Consider the following 17,152-nt stretch of genomic DNA (forward strand, 5'->3'; position numbering starts at 1 on the left):
TGGTAGGTAGTTGGCCCTTTTGGCTCCAGTCTCAACTCCAGTCAGCCTCCTCAGCTCCTCAGCGCTGCGCAGTGAACCGTCAGCAGCAGCAGCAGCAGCAGCTCTCTGTGGCTCTGCGGGGATATCCCGATGAAAGGAAGCCTGTCCGGGGTAAGTGTGACTCCTCTCTACCGCTGACCTCCGCTTCGTGTTTATACATCTCTTTATAACCTCTCTGTGTACTATTAAACACATGGGAACAGTTTGTTTTGGTGTCTCTCCAACGGGCCCGTTGACCCACATTCTTATCTAATGCTGCAGAGAAGCTAACAGTAATGTATGTCAAACTAGCCACGGCCTACAGAGGGAGGAGGGGTCTTGTGGTGTAGGGGGGTATTACGCATGCGCAGTGTAGCACAAGCTGCAGGTCGTGCGTTTTAGAGTCCACATAGGAGGGTTAGAGGACAGGTGATCCACTTCCAGGTGGAGATGGATCACCTGGATAGGACACTCACACGCAGGATCCTATGTTATAATATTATTATTATCATAATTAATCTTATTATATTATATTATTATTTATTTATTCATTCATTTATTTATTCATAGATAATTTAGATAATAATCATGTTTTTTTCCAGCCAAGGACCCCTTGTGTTATATTCTATTTTAGCTTCTATCCTAGCTTTTATTTTTAGCTTGTTTTTATTTTCTAATCTTTAATGTTTTTATGTTTTTATAACTGTTTTAATTATGTCTAAAACATGCAGAAGCAGCGTTCAGTTTTTATGCACCAAATATCTGGAACAAGCTCCCAGAAAACTGCAGGAACCGCTCCAACTCTGAGTTCTTTTAAATCAAAGCTTCAAACTTTCCTGTTTGCTGCTGCCTTTTATTAAACCAGATAATGATCTTATACTGGACTAGAGCTTTTACTCTTGTGTGTTATATTCTATTTTAGCTTCTATCCTAGCTTTTATTTTTAGCTTGTTTTTATTTTCTAACCTTTAATGTTTTTATAACTGTTTTAGTTATGTCGCAATGTTCTTGAATGTTTATGTAAAGCACTTTGAATTGCTCTTTTTTTTGTAAAGTTATGACTTTATTCTCATAATATTACTTTTTTCTCGTAAACCTATGACTTTATTTTCATAATATTACTTTTTTCTCGTAAACCTATGACTTTATTCTCGTAATATTACAACTTTTTTTCTTGTAAAGTTATGACTTTATTCTCGTAATATTACTTTTTTTCTCGTAAACCTATGACTTTATTTTCATAATATTACTTTTTTCTCGTAAACCTAAGACTTTATTCTCGTAATATTACAACTTTTTTTCTTGTAAAGTTATGACTTTATTCTCGTAATATTACTTTTTTTCTCGTAAACCTATGACTTTATTTTCATAATATTACTTTTTTTCTCGTAAACCTAAGACTTTATTCTCGTAATATTACAACTTTTTTTCTCGTAAAGTTATGACTTTATTCTGGAAATCAATTTTTTTTCCCCCCTCAATGTGGCCCCTTACCTCACTGCAAAATGTTTTGCGGCTCCAGACAGATTATTTATTTAATTTGTTGCCTAAAATGGCTCTTTTGATAGTAAAGGTTGCTGAAATGTGCTATACAAATAAAGCTGCCTTGCCTTGATTGGCGTGGAGTGTAGTCCAGATTCTACTGCGCATGTGTGGTACCCCCGGAGTTTGACGTATTGATGACGCGTGCACCTGCCTCCTTCTATAGTCCTTGACGGAGCTAGCTGTTAGCTCCCGGGTGGCTAGCTTGACATACATTACAGTTACAGACAAGTTGAGCTTTATTTCATTATAAAGTCGGCGGAAAACAACTCTCTAATGTGTCACGGTGCCATGACGGTGTGTGTCATATATCGCAGTAAGTGTGTTAAACTGTAAATATTGTGTTTTGTTGCTGTAATTGACGTTAGCATGTGAGCTAGGTGGAGTTAGCATGTAAGCAATCACTGCCGGCCGGTCTCTCAGCAGCAGCAGGTAGACAGGAGGCAGATAGACAGGTAGATGTGCTGTTCACAGGTGTGTCACCTCAAAGTTCAAGTGTCTTTATATTCTTGACAACCGTGCACATCTCACCGGTACAGTGTTTTCCACATTTAATGCCTCTTTTTAGCGGTATGTCTGTGTTTCTGCTCCTCATGGTGTTGATGAATACATCTGTGGCAGCTGTGTCTTGTTTTCACATCATGCTGCTCCACATTGCTCATTGCTCATTTGCTCTGCAAACTGCAAAAAAAAAGAAGAAATAAATAGATATGCCAACAACTTTAATATTGCTTCCTTTAAAAAATATATATTTTAAGATAGTTTTATATTATTATTATTATTATTATTATTATATGTATTTATTTACAGGGCTGAACAATTAATTAAAATTGTATTGAAATTTCAATATGGCCTACTGCAATTTTCAAATGACAGGAGGCGCAATATTTGTTAAAGGTTAAATGTGTGTTAAAATATCATTTAAAATTAAATATTGTGGTGCTGCAGAGATGTCCTGGTCTACACATCATATTCTACAGACGTAAGAAAATATCTTTGTTTGGTACAGATCCCTGCAAAAACCCCACCTTAATCATCTTAATATGTTTTTCAATGAAATGAGAATAATGATGTAAAAAATTATCGTTCTCTCTATTATCGCAAATTGCAATTGCAATATCAGTCAAAATAATCGTAATTAGATATTTTTTTCAAAATCGTGCAGCCCTAATTATTTATTTGTTTTGTTTTTGAGTTTAGTTTTTGTTTGTTATTCTTCATTTTGTCTGTCTTGTTTTCATCTATGTATTGTGCACTTTGCACCAATTTAATTCCCATTTCCTTTTCAAAACAAGATATTTTAAGATAGTGATATCTTCTTATCTTGTCATTTATTACGCCTAATAATGTAATTACTATACGCCTGTCATATCAGGCTCTTCCGAGGACGCTTGAATCATTCAGTTGACTGATAAGAAGCGGTGGTACTTTAATACCAATACTATACATCCCTGGTTGTTACTGATAGTCAGAAGCTTTATTGGGACACTCCTTACTGATTACAGACCTGTTAATGAGTGCTGATGTTTGGAAACTTGCAGTAGTCGATATCACAGTGAGAAATTTCATATAGTACATAATTCAGGTATCAAGGCTTTCTCGCGTTTTTTTCTAATGTTTATAACTATTTTAATTAGTCAAGGTTGACCGTATGTTTACTACAGTATGTCGGACCTGCTGCTATCATGAGGTTAAAGACTCTGTGTTTTGACGCGGTCTTTGCCAGAGGTCACCCTGACTTTGACGTCATCTCAAGTCTTTTGCAGCTGAATACTTATCACGCTAAAAGGTAAAGGCTGACTGATGACGGTCTTTACTTTTGCCTTCACCTTATAAAGTAATATAAGTCTTAAAAGCTTAAATGCATCAGGTAAAATAGTATTGTCTCAGTACTCCAGTGTTTGATGATCCTTTGTGTGAATATCAAATGAACTACATTTGGCATTTTCTTCTTCTTAATGTTATTTACAGTAGGAGCATGTGACTGTGTCATGACAGCCTGTTAAAATGCTGACTTCACCAGTAGAGCCTTGTTGTGGCTACAGACTGACGTTTCTCACTCGTGGCCCTGCAGATGATAGATAACCTCGTACCGCCAATATTTGGTCTGCTTCACACACGCAGCAAAAAATGCTGTTTGTTGAGATATATTGTACAGACAGTGATTGATTGTTGTGAGTACTTTCCTGCTTGCTTTTTTAACACAGTTGCAGAATAAAATGATCTAATTTGTATTTACCCAAATGGCCTTTGCTAGCCAATCACCACAAAGCAGATTTGTTATTGACTTGACACCTCCAGACCAACTGACACGACACTGACCATGTTCGTTGTAATGAAGGAATATGTCACCCGAGGCCCTTTTATGGGTTTTTAATGGTTTTTTTTGGACAACAATAGAGTTTTATGGCATAAGCTTGCTTGTTGAGATATAATAATAATACAAGCATTATCCTTGAAATTCATCCAAGAGTAATATTTTGCCAGACATTAAAGGGATAGTTTGGGTGTTTTGAAGTGTGGTTGTATGAGGTACTTCTCCATAGTCAGTGTATTACCTACAGTAGATGGAGTTTGGAGAAACAGACAGGAGTACCAGCACAGCAAAACAATGTACTGCTGTGGACGGGGGCAGCAGCAAAATTGATTTAGATCTGGGAGTGAAGCCAAAGCTACCAGACTCCATTGGAAAAAAACTGTAATTTTACATCGCAGAACGCGGGAGTTGCTGGTCTACCACTGCCTCGATCAGTTAGTTTGTTTGTGTTATTGTGTGACTTTGGTGTTTTAAAGGGTTAGTTTAGATTCACCAAAGTCACACAACAACACAAACAAACTAACCGATCGAGGCAGCGGTAGACCAGCAACTCTCGTGTTCTGTGAGGTAAAATTACAGTTTTGGTCAATGGAGTCTGGTTGTTTTCGAGAAAGCATAGATAACAGCTTCAGTTCGTCTGACAGCGAGGTAAGGCGGTGAAAATAAGGTTAAATATGCATAAGAAAACAAACTTGCTCAGCGTTTTTCAGAGAGCAGTTGTTTCTTGTAAAAATGCTAAAAAAAGTTGACCTACATGGAAGATGGAGGGGAAATAGAAAACTGACTCCGAGTGATGCTATCTGATTTTACTATGATCCAGAAAAAATGGGTCAAGTGAGTCTGTTGGGTTTTCCCTAAAAAGTGACGGTGGTAGTGGTGAATCAGTGATATCTGCACTGTAGCATCAACATCATCGCTGATAGCGCCTCAGTTCTCACATCAGGCATTAGCAAATTAATTTGGCTGGTTTGGAAATTGATTTTATTAACAGAATATGTGATGATCGTTGTCATTCAAAAGGGCATAATGACGTTACTGCAATGAGGTCGAGTAATTAATTCAAAAAATAAACTGTAACACAGTCCTTTAGAAACAATTAGTTGATTGATTGATTTAGTGTTTTGAACAGAAGATTAATCGACAAGACTTTTGCTAATCAATCATCGTTTAAGTCATTTATGAAGAAAAACATTTCCTCTCAGCTAATATGAAATGATTTACTGCATTTTTTTTATACAGTAATTACAAATTTAATATTTATTTGTTCGGATAAAATCAGCACTTTGTAATCTGGAGTTGTGGGAAAATGTGATTAGCATTTTAAACTATTTTCTTACTCCTTTTACAGACAAACCAAGTAGGGCTTCACAATTAATCAAATATTAATCGCGATCACTATTTTGGCATCCCACAATTAAATGACCCACATGATCGACTGCATTATTGACGTTTAAAATGTGTGCTCCGCTCATAGAAAACCAATCAACTCCAGCGGCAGCCTGTGAAAAAGTTTCCTGAATGTTGTGGCTGCATTCCAGAGTAGAAAAGTAATATAATGTATATTACTCATTTTAACAGACTGAATTCAGGTGAAAAAGAACCTTATTTTTATGTCTTATTTTGATGCACAGATTAGGGATGCACTGATCCGATTTTTTAAGTCCCGATGACGATACCTGGGCTTTGGGTATCGTCCGATACCGAGTACCGATCCAATACCAGTGTTTAATTAATGAGCTGTATACCTCACTGTGTGGAAGAGACTGGGATCATTCTTTTATGTGTAAGGCAACATCAGGTTTTACTTAAACATTGCTTTCCTAACTTTGTAAAACAAAATGTGACCAATAAATACATAGATATACATTCATTTAATTGTTCTTTATTCTTAAAATTGTGCACCATCAACTTGTTAAAAAGTCTTTATAATTAACAGGAATTACAATTCAGGTGTAAAACTTTTTAATGCAGCAACAAATCGGTCAAAACTAAAACGGGAATTAAAATTACTGTGTATTATATATATAAACAGAAAACTGAATTGAATAGATCGACCTCATTGTCACCGATATTTCCAGCTATTTGAGTTCATATCGGCTCGATATCCGATCCGGTATAATATTAATTAATAGTTTGTCCCTGAAATCAATTAATATTCTTGAAAATAATCATTATCATTTTGACCATAAGTGTGCAGCCCTAAAACCAAGTAAACAATAAAAAAAAATAATAGTCAGATTAATTTACCAATAAGCATTAAAGGTAGTAAGTTGCAGCCTTTTTAGTTTAAATGCTTCATTTCATGCATGATTGACTAATAAATACTGTGATTGGTATTTAGTCATTTCACTTAATAATCAATTTCTTGGTTTGAAGAAAGCAGTGTGAGAATTTCTCCTATGTTGATATTGATATGACCCAGTAAATTAAGAAGGCTGTATTTTATAAGAACACAAATACTTCAAATAAATGCTCAATATATTATCATGAGTAGCATATTAACACCATTTTATGATACTGTTTGTGAGGGCCAGTATGATAAAGTTCCTGATCGTGGCGAGGGTTATAAAATATTCAAGTTCTGCTGCTCAAACCACACATTCACATGCGCACTCACACACACCTTGAGCATCACTCTTTTTATAATAATGAGCTTTATATTGATGCACTTCCAGGAGCAGATGTTTACATTACCTGGAAGTGAAACCCCCTTCCAGCTGATGGACGGGGGTTCGTGTTGCGAATGAATGAATGAACTTCCAAGAGACGCGCGAGTGTGAGTGTGAGTGTGAGTGTGAGTGTGAGTGTGAGTGTGTGAGTGTGTGAGGTGTGTGAGTGTGTGAGTGTGTGAGTGTGTGAGTGTGTGAGTGTGTGAGTGTGTGTGTGTGTGTGTGTGTGTGTGTGTGTGAGTGTGTGTGTGTGTGTGTGTGTGTGTGTGTGTGTGTGTGTGGAGAGCTGTTCTCTTATTTCTGCAGTGCTGTGGGAGGCTCTCGATGACCCAGATGTTTTAGTTCTGATTCAGAAATGTGAGTTTCTTTTGCTCTAAAGCCACTCATTCAAATGAGGAAATCTGTCTTTTCTCTTTCTGTTCAACAGGTAAAGGATTCAGACAAGAGTTGACGACGACATCCGTCATGAGATGAAGCGGTTACTTAATCAACCATCACTCAAAGACAGAAAGGTAAGACAAATCGTGGACTTCACTCACTGATTTTGTTGGTCTTGGTTGCTGCAGTAAACTGTTTTTGGGTCAGTCAGATTAGAGGATGGACAAATGTGGCTCATTAAGTCTTTTGAAGCCTAATTCATCAGAGACATTATACATCCATTCAGTAATGTGTTTTATTTCTGATCTGCAGTCTGTCAATGTTTCTCCTGAATATATAATGAATGTGGAATTGAAATGATGTTGAGTCCGAGTCACCACGAACTTTGCAAATAATTTTCTCATGATAAGATGCTCCTATAAATGGTTTAGTATTCTTTGACTGCTGATACTCTTAATTAGTTTGTTGTGCTAATATTGCTGTTTGTGTGTGTGCTTGTTTATGTAATTAGTGTAGTACAAAAAAAGGCTAATTCCGGATGTCTAAATATATCTTTTTCTACCCAGTATCTTAACCTAAATATCTTATTTTCATAAATCTTGACCTGAATCGTGCACCAGCAACTTGCTAAAAAATAAAAAAATTGTTGAATCCTTTGGCATGATGCTTCTGGAGGTGCTTGATTAAGGTGGTTGCGTTTTATTTTGCAGTACCCCTTGATTGGCTTTGCAGATATCGCAAGTAGCCGTAGAACTTGTTGGCGTAAAATACCTCCAAAAAACTGACGTTTGTTGTTAGCTCCCTTCAGCTATGCGATCTACTGGTGTACTACTGACGCTTGACGTTTTAGGTGCATGTGTAATCAGACATAGAATTGCCCGATATCTGATAGGTGCATCCCTACAGCTAACAATTATTTCCAGTTTTGATTTACAACAACAAAACATTTAGTCTGCAATGTGGACAAAAGCAGCAAATCCTCACATATAAGAATGCTGCATTTTTGCTTGATTGATGATTTATCAGTAATTAAAATTGTTGGTTTATTTTCTTTCAATCAATGAATCGACTAATCGGCTAAAATACCAGCAAGTATAAGTATTTACTACAGTGCAGGATGTCTAAATGGGTCTTGTGAGATCCTGTATCAGTTGTTTGTGAATTCTGCTTGATGAATGATGTTTAATCTAAGATGTGTCAGAGTATCTGAGATTAACTGCAGTCAATAAAGTGTGATTTTGGCCTTGACACATTAATCTGTAGAGTATAATATAATGTGGTGCAAAGTCTTCTGGGAAACTATACAAGGCCGTAAACTCACATAAAGTATGTCAAGTGAAGGCATCAGTTATTTCTAATAATTCAACTTCAACTTAGAGCACCGCTGCTGTATGTTGTGTGAACAAAATGGTTGGCTGGTTAGCATAATTAGCGTGTTGGTGGTCATATATTTTGATCATAGGCTGTGGTCGTACAGGGCTGTAGGTCTGCAGTCACTCTTGATTGCTTCTCTTGTGCTGCCAGTCGTCCTCCTGAACTCCACTGACCCACTTGGCATCGGTTTGAGGCCCCTGGCTGAGTTCCTGCTCCGCTGGGACAGGAGGCCAGCAGCAGTCGAGGGGCCCCTGCCAACTGACCAACCACTGCTACTCGCCTCTCAAACATTCCTGTCTGTGGACTGCGGTGGAGCGAAAGTGCAAAACAAAGAGCCATTTTGTGCTGCTGGGCTTGAGGGTGTGTGTGTGCTTTGAGTGGAAACACAGCTGGCTGCCCAGCGTCGAGGGTTCGGTTGGTACAACGTTGCAGCGGCATGGCGGGCAGTGTTGACACGCTTGTGTTGTGGATTTACTGCTCACAGGCCAAATGACTGGAGGGCCATCCTCGACCAGAGAAATTCTTGGTAAATGATAAATGGACTTGCATTTATATAGCGCCTATCTAGTCACTGATGGCAGAGGCTGCCATACAAAGAGCCAAACTGCCCATCAGGATCTAATCTAAATGCTCGTTGACAGTAGGGTTGGGCGATATGTTAGAATTTTCCAACAGGCGATTATCAATATATATGCGCAAGTGTGCGGAATGTGCGGATTGTCTGTAGTAATATCCTACACAATCGTGAATTCAGGTAAAACTAATTTAACATGAAAATATAAAGTTATTGTCTACCAGCAGTCCCGGGGGACCTCCGTACCACCGACACCGAGCTTCAGAGCTGGGGATGAGAGTGAGTGAGCGGACAGAGGTGTCAGCTCTGTGCAAACACAGATGCATCACCGACAGCATGATAATAATGCACTTCCCGTGCCTAGTCTGATAGTCTTTAGATATATAGTCTCTCTCTCTTTCGTTCTTCGGAGGCAGACCATTTAATTTAATTAGCAAAATAAAACGACAAACTTTGCCGAAAAAATCAATAAGCTGATATATTCACCCAATCGCCCAACCCTTTCTTTTTGATTTTGACCCGTGGTTTTTCAAATCTTTTGTCAGGCGGTCTTTGATTTATTTTATATTCGTGATTCAATAGTTACACATAAGTTTGGCCCGACACAACTCCATGGCTGAAAGAAAAATTATGGAAGAGCTGGACGATGAAGAGGAGCCCCTGTGCCTAGAATTAATACAGTTGTTGTTGGAATGAATGTGAGGTAGTCAGGGTTGAAAATTTACTTTTTTGTCTAACTGCCACGACTTCCACACTCAATGGTGGTGAATGAAGCAAATCTAGCAGCCACTTGCATATTTTACCAGCATTTGGCTGGTGGCTGGTACTAATTTCCAACCCTGGAGGTAGTTCTGATGTCCATTCAAACATCTGCAGCGCCTGCGGTGCCTGGCATGTATTCGCATTTTTCAGGAGGTGCGCAGCTCTCTGCGAGCTCTGCAAACCATTTCTGCGGCTCTGCGCAAGCTTTTTCGCAGAAGTATAAATCAGGCATTAGTCAACTAACACTCATACAATTTTGTTGACTAATGGATTTAGTTTTTAGTTAGTTTTTTTTAGATTTAATTGACAAATCTGTAAATCTGAGTTTCTCCACAAAGAATCACACGAAAACACCACTTTAAATCTTGTGTTTAACAGAGATATGCCCATAAGTTTCTTAGTAATAAGTCATTCAGTATGAAAAAAGGATAAAAAACTACTAAAGAAATCTTGGCCAACTAAAACCCAAAACGACCAGACTACAAATGACCATGACATTATTAAAACCATCCTCGTCTGCGTCTCACATCCCAGTCACGAGGAAATCTCTCTGCCTGTGAACTGAGGGAATCACATCTTTGAAGCCACCAGGATGTGCAGGCCTGAATGCCTCTAGACAGGATGTGTGACTGAGTAATTTATTCCTTCATGAGTTTCTGGTGATTTGTGTGACCTCCTTGGCAGCGAGTCTTTTGCTTGCCGGCTGTTAAAATCTGCATAACATTATCCCAGATATTTCCCAACACTTCAGGGCAGGATGAGAGAGAAGAACACTCCTAACCTGAAGTCTGTTTTGTTGTAGACTGCAGTGATCTGGTCTACCAGTAATACCAGTTTAAGTCTTAAATGGTCGACTGAATGTTCCAGTCTTTTTAGAGATGTGGTAAAAGCTGTGGTCTTAGTGTTGAGACACCTACAGGATCTTTGAAGGGTTCACAAATCCCCTGCTCTCGGGTGTCAGGGTGTGACGTAGATGAGGAAAACACAAGGGTTGCCATGACAACAGAGTTTACCTAACCATGTGATACAAGACGGACCAGACGGTCCTGTGTCTGCAGACGGGGTTTAATGTTACAGAAAAAAATTGCCCTTTTTTGAAAAAATGAACAATAACATCGGATGATAATCGAGGGATTTTTCAGAATTCAATTAGTTGTAGACTATTTTGATCCAAGCTCCATTGAGAAATGTTTCTGAGGCACAGCAGATAACAGGGCTTTTCCTACTAAAATGGAAAAGGTCGTGACGTTCCTACTCTAGACGGTGCGGTTTGTGATGGCCTGAAAGAACATTCAAGTTGACTGAATAGCCACTTTATTTGTGTCTGCAACTGGCCTAGTAAGAGGCGTCAGCAGGTCACCTGATCTGAACTCGTGGAGTAATAAACTCAATTTGGTTGACTGTCAACTATGTATACTTATTTTTAACTATAACAGCATGGCTTTAGGGGATGGCAATGTCAGTGAGGAATACAAAACAATATCCTGAAGAAAATCCTTTTTTTTTTTGCATCGTGCCTACAAGTGGGCGACTATTTTTCTTCACACTTCGTATTTTCATTGTGGTTCTTCCTCTCTCTCATCCTGAATGTCGGTGAGCCAAACAATGCATAGTGGTCATCCAAAAACCAGTCAACAATAAAAACATAAATGAAGACCTGCACACAGTGTGTAGCATTTAGGGGGATCTATTGGCAGAAATGGAATATAATATTATATAGAAGTATGTTTTCTTTAGTGTATATCCATCCATCCATCCATCCATCTGCAACCGCTTATCCCGTTAGGGGTCGCGGGGGGGCTGGAGCCGATCCCAGCCGACATTGGGCGAAGGCAGGGTACACCCTGGACAGGTCGCCAGTCCATCGCAGGGCTGACACATAGAGACAGACAACCATTCACGCTCACATTCACACCTACGGGCAATTTAGAGTCCACAATTAACCTAACCTGCATGTCTTTCTTTAGTGTATAATCACTTGAAATTAAGAATCATGTTTTTGTTAGCTTAGAATGAGCCATTTACTGTATATCTACATCAGGGTCCTCTTCACGGAGTCGGTCGCCATGTTTCTACAGTAGCTCAGAACAGATAGGGACTTTTGCATTTTCACATTTTCACGTCGGCCACCGTCGTTCTCCAACACGCTTGGCACCACTAGATGCCGCCAAATTCTATACACTTCCTTTAAAACGCATTTGTTGGTTTTATGTTTTCACCGGGATTATCATGTGACAACCATGTGACCAGAGCTTATGTATTTAAAGATGGCGTCTCTGTATCTATAACTAAGTCTGAAGAAGAGCATTAGCTCGAAACATCACTTGTGGATATGCCAATAAATGTCGGTGAACCGCCACTAGCGCTGACCCGAATGCTTCGAAGCTTTGACTGTTGCCGTGGTATTCAACCTCCAAATCACTATTTGAATGCTTCGTTTTTAATTTTATGTATGTTAAGTATGTAGTAATGTATAAAATTCCAATATAGCCCATGAAATAACAAATAATCCCACAACATTATTAATTAATCATATTCAACAATAATTATTATTAGTTATTTTCAGACAGATATCGCTGTTTGTTGTGTGTAGAGGCGTGTGTGTGTGCTCGGTGGTGCAGCAGCGGCGCTGTCCCGGGCATAGAAACGGGGGAGATGGAGACAGACAGACAGAAAAACATGTCAGCCTGCTGCCCCACGAAGCTTTGAATACATTCTAATATTTCTCACCAAATCTTCGAAGCCTAAATCTTGTATTCGGGACATCCCTAGCCGCCACTATTGAAATGTTGTTGCATTGTCACTGTGAACATGTTGCCATGGTAGCGTTTCACTCAAAGCACCGCCAAAGTACAACCTTACAGAGCCACTAGCATGACGATTGACTCTTAGTCTTATCCATCAAGTTTTGTTCCCTTTTTATGAAGTATGAAACTGAAAGTCTTTATATCAGTCAATGACAGTTTGTCCTGGAAAATTATTGAACGATAGAAAGATATCTGGAAATTCCACCAGTCCTAATCACACTACTGTAAACATAATAGTACAAGCTGATTTAAAAAAGAAAAGAAATGTCCTTTTGACTTACTTGTCAGTTGTATACATGTTTTAAATGCAGGAGACATAATAATCTTATTCAAACAATCCTATTAATTTGTTTGTCTTCAGCATAATAGAAAAAAAGCTTGATTTGGTATCATAATGTGAATAAAAAAAGAATGCATCCTGATATTTCAATTATAAAGAACAAGCTGTTTGATGCTTTAGCCTGTGTCTGCGTAGAGGACTGCTGCTCCTCTGCATATCAACAAGTAGTTTCTGCCCTCATTAGAGGGGTATTATAATATGCAGTGATATTATCTTGTGTGGTGGAGCATGAAAGTACAAAGGCTGTATCTCTGGTGGATATTAATTACTGGTCTTTGGTTTACATTTGGATTTTTTTTCAACGCCGGGTACATTTTATATGACACTTATTTGAATTACTGAGCTTACTGATTCATAAGAGAAAGCTGTTTAGCTCTGCTGTTTTCTCTCTTTGTTCATTTAGCGGTCTAATTTAATAGTAAAAGCACTCTTCCTGACGGAGAGTTCATAACACAAAAAGGATGGGAGGGATTGTGATTGGTGTCTTTTAGGGTTGTCAAAGTTAACGCGTTAACGCAAATATGTTTTAACGCTACTAATTTCTTTAACGCATTAATGCAACTTGCGATTTTTCGGTTGTAGCAGCTCAGTTTTAAAGCTAAAGTGAAGATACTGGTATCATATGAAACTAGAAAAAACCTAAAGAATCCATTAGTACCAACCATGTCATACTAGCTTGTCTCAAAGGAGGTTAAATAACGCTCCAAATTTACGCTAAATTTGGCGAGGAAAACTGGCATGGCCATTTTCAAAGGGGGTCCTTTGACCTCTGATCTCCAGATATGTGAATATAAATGGGTTCTATGGGTACCCACAAGTCTCCCCTCACAGACATGCCCACTTTATGATAATCACATGCAGTTTGGGGCAAGTCATAGTCAAGTCAGCACACTGACACACTGACAGCTGTTGTTGCCTGTTGGGCTGCAGTTTGCCATGTTATGATTTGAGCATATTTTTTTCATGCTAAATACAGTACCTGTGAGGGTTTCTGGACAATAGTTATCATTGTTTTGTGTTGTTAATTGATTTCCAATATTAAATATATACATACATTTGCATAAAGCAGCATATTTTTCCACTCCCATGTCGATAAGAGTATTAAATACTTGACAAATCAAGTATTTAATACTCTAATGAACATGGGACTTTGAATTGAAAATATTTTGAACAGAAAAAAATTGTGTGATTAATCCCGATTTAAATATTTGAATCAACTGACAGCCCTAGTTTCCTTTAAATGATGCAGGATGACGGCCAACTGCACGAGAGAACATCACAGTAATGTTTGACGCGCGTGTTCCTGCAGCTCTGCACAGATCCGACCTGTCGCAGTGTTTTACATCCTCAGACTTATAGACTAATAAATCTCAGTGTATGATGGAGATGGAGGGAGTATCAGCTGCGGAGGAATCCAGCCAGGCTATTTTTCACTCCGCACGGCGAGGACGGTTGCTATGGTGTTGCCCGTTGGCACCGTTGCTGCGCTGGCATCTCAGTGCGGGGTGTGACGGGGTGCGTGACGAGCGGCTCCACAGATCCACTTCAGAGTGACTCATATCCTCAGAGCTCTGCTGCCCTACATCTGAGTGTGTGCGTGCACACACACACACACACACACACACACACACACACACACACACACAACAGACATTCAACAATGCTGTGTGAGCAACAGAAAACTGATGATAAAAGAGTTTTTTCATGCTGTGATTTGATGCGTTTTCAGGATTTAAAATGCGTCTGCATGTATGAGGCGTGTTAATCTGAATACGTCCGCTCGTCCACAAAGTTGACGTTACTAAAAACTGAGAATTAGCTGTTGAAAATTCATCACCTTTACACGTCTGCTGCTTTTTTTTCCTTGACGTCTGTGCCCGGCTCAGGGAACACCTTTTGCATACCATGTGATTTAAATGAGGAAATGTGATATATGCAGACAGCGTGACAGACACACACACACCTTTTGGTAAAATGTTCGTCTTTTTAAAGGATTTGTGTTGAAAGGGAGTGTGGTGTTATTGGTGAGAACAGGAAGGTGTTGCCTGTGGAGCTGTGATTAAGTTAGATCGGAGGAGGAGGAGGAGGAAGAAAGTAGGTCATTGGGCCAGCAGGTCAGTGAAGCAGAGATGACATCACAGTTATACAACCTCTGCTCTCCGCTTACACAACGCTCACGTAGCTACTGCTTCAACCCGCTGCTGATACACGACTGCCAACATTTTCCTTCCTCCTCTTATTTTGATTGCGTATCACTCATGTCTTTTTTTAAATTTACTGACATCCAGTGTTTTTTCAGTCTGGGTCTGCGTTTCAGTTAATGTTCTCTCTGCTTCTGTTTTTCAGTGTGTAGATAAAGTTCCACTCCCTTTAATAATGTTTCCGCAAAACGTAGTTATTGGCCGCTTGTGTTGACAAAACAGTAATCTCAGATAAGACACACGTTCTTTGTCACAAGAGTCACATGCAGTGAGCAGTAGAATAACACTGCATAGCTGAAAGTCAACAGGCCACGATAAAACCTCGTCTTACAGTTGTCAGTTTTTCCCCTGCGTGTCTTAACATGAAGGTGTAAAAATACTCACACAGTGCTGCTGTTGACTTCCTTTCCTTGTTTGGATGAACCTGGCAGTAAGTTAATTTTCAAATTGTTGTGTTTATAACATCTAGGGATGTCACGAGAACCGATACTTCAGTACCAAGTCGATGCCAAAATTCTGAAAATGTGACAGTACTCGTTTTTCTACATTACCACAGGTAGCGTTGGTACCGTCAGGGCTTGAGACTAATGGCGCACTATCGTCCCGGACAATGAAAATGTTTGGGACGCAGTAAACTCATTATCGATAATGATTATTTCCCTGATAATGCTACATTGCAAACAACAAATCCGTGTTGAAATTTGGCAGGACAGGCGCTAGTTAACGTTAGCCGTTCCATGCAGGACTATGCTTTGCAGATCGCCAACGGTATCAACTACTAAATTTCGGGTATGGTGACATCCCTAATAGTATAAGTGCTGACTGGGGTTTCCCTCACACACTGATCCTTGATCGATTGATAATGAATTTAAAACATGTTTTCACATCAAATTCTCAAAGTCTGTCCTGAGGTATTTTATCTATTATCTTTTGAAAACATATTTTATTGCTCATAAAATGGGAACAGTAATCTTAGGTGCTATTAAATATTAAAAAAAACTAAACTAAACAAAGCTGAAATTATAAAATCAAATCAAGAAACAGAGTTTTTGTGATGTGTTTGTTGGCTTGGTTTGGTGTTTTGGCGACTTACCTTGAATGTGAATGTGTGATAATACCAGTTATATCAATGAGTGCAGATGTGTTTTATGCTGTTTGGCTAACAGACCTCAATTAAACTCTTTTTGTGTTTATATATATATTAGCTTATATGACTTAAGTTAAAATCCAATTTCAGCTGAAACTTTTGTGATGATGGAAACGTTTTGTTGTGTACCAGGATACACAGAGAGAAGGGATTTTCTCACCAACACAAATAGGCCATTATGGTGAGAAAACCTCCCACACAGGTTCTGACGGTAATTGGTTCATGAAATAAATGGGTCAAATATTTAGGCTAGAGACCCGGTGGGCCTTCTCATTTTAATCTGACAGTCTATTGTCGGCCTACCTGCGCAAGGAGAAGAGTGGAGTCAGGTGATACGAAGAATATATACACAGCTGTCGGTGATGTGCTGAATCTATGACTGACTGGAGATGGTTTCTATTTATTAACTCTTGTACCTCACTTCGTCAAAAAACTGCCATAAAATTATATATTGATATTATTTTCCACTTTCACTGAGTTAAATCTCTTAACCAACTTCAGTCCTGATCATAACTACCAAATATTCATTAATTTTCAGAATTTTAATCCTTTAGATGTTTACATAATGCCATTGTTGTTGTTTTTTACGAAAAAAAAACACAAACATTTAAATATTTCCTGTATACTAAATGGGGGAATATGTCAATGATTGAAGATGAAGATACGCCTTCATTTAGAAATATTTAACTGATAAACATGAAAAATGTGGCACTTTATAGTGAAAAACAGGAGATCTATTTTTATTCTTTTTATTAAAATGAAGAAATATTTTCATTTAAATTTCATTTAAATATCTGGAAGAGCCCCGTAATAAAATTGTCAAATCATAATTTAGTTGCTTTTTTTGAGTTAATATTATTATAGCTGATTGTGTTGAATATATATGAATTATTATATCGTCCCTTGAATTGAATTGGATTGAAATCGTATCGTGACAGACTTTGTGATATCTGCAAATATCGTATCGTTGTCGAAAGAATCAATATAATATAATATTGTGATGAAACTTGTGATTTACACCCC

General features: G+C 38.5%; 1 protein-coding gene across 8 annotated transcripts in view; it reads left to right on the forward strand.

The window, feature by feature from the left end:
* The window catches only part of clocka (clock circadian regulator a), a 36,293-nt gene continuing 19,141 nt past the window's right edge, over positions 1 to 17,152 (forward strand). For 6 of the 8 annotated variants that reach the window (XM_074636096.1, XM_074636100.1, XM_074636093.1 and 3 more), the window contains exons 1-2: positions 1 to 150; positions 6,974 to 7,058. The gene's annotated coding sequence lies outside the window, so the exon portion shown is untranslated. The remainder of the gene's footprint in view (positions 151 to 6,973; positions 7,059 to 17,152) is intronic. The other 2 variants (XM_074636097.1, XM_074636101.1) reach the window with 1 other exon arrangement.

Source organism: Sebastes fasciatus, chromosome 5 (genome assembly GCF_043250625.1).
Source record: "Sebastes fasciatus isolate fSebFas1 chromosome 5, fSebFas1.pri, whole genome shotgun sequence".
Taxonomy (NCBI): domain Eukaryota; kingdom Metazoa; phylum Chordata; class Actinopteri; order Perciformes; family Sebastidae; genus Sebastes; species Sebastes fasciatus.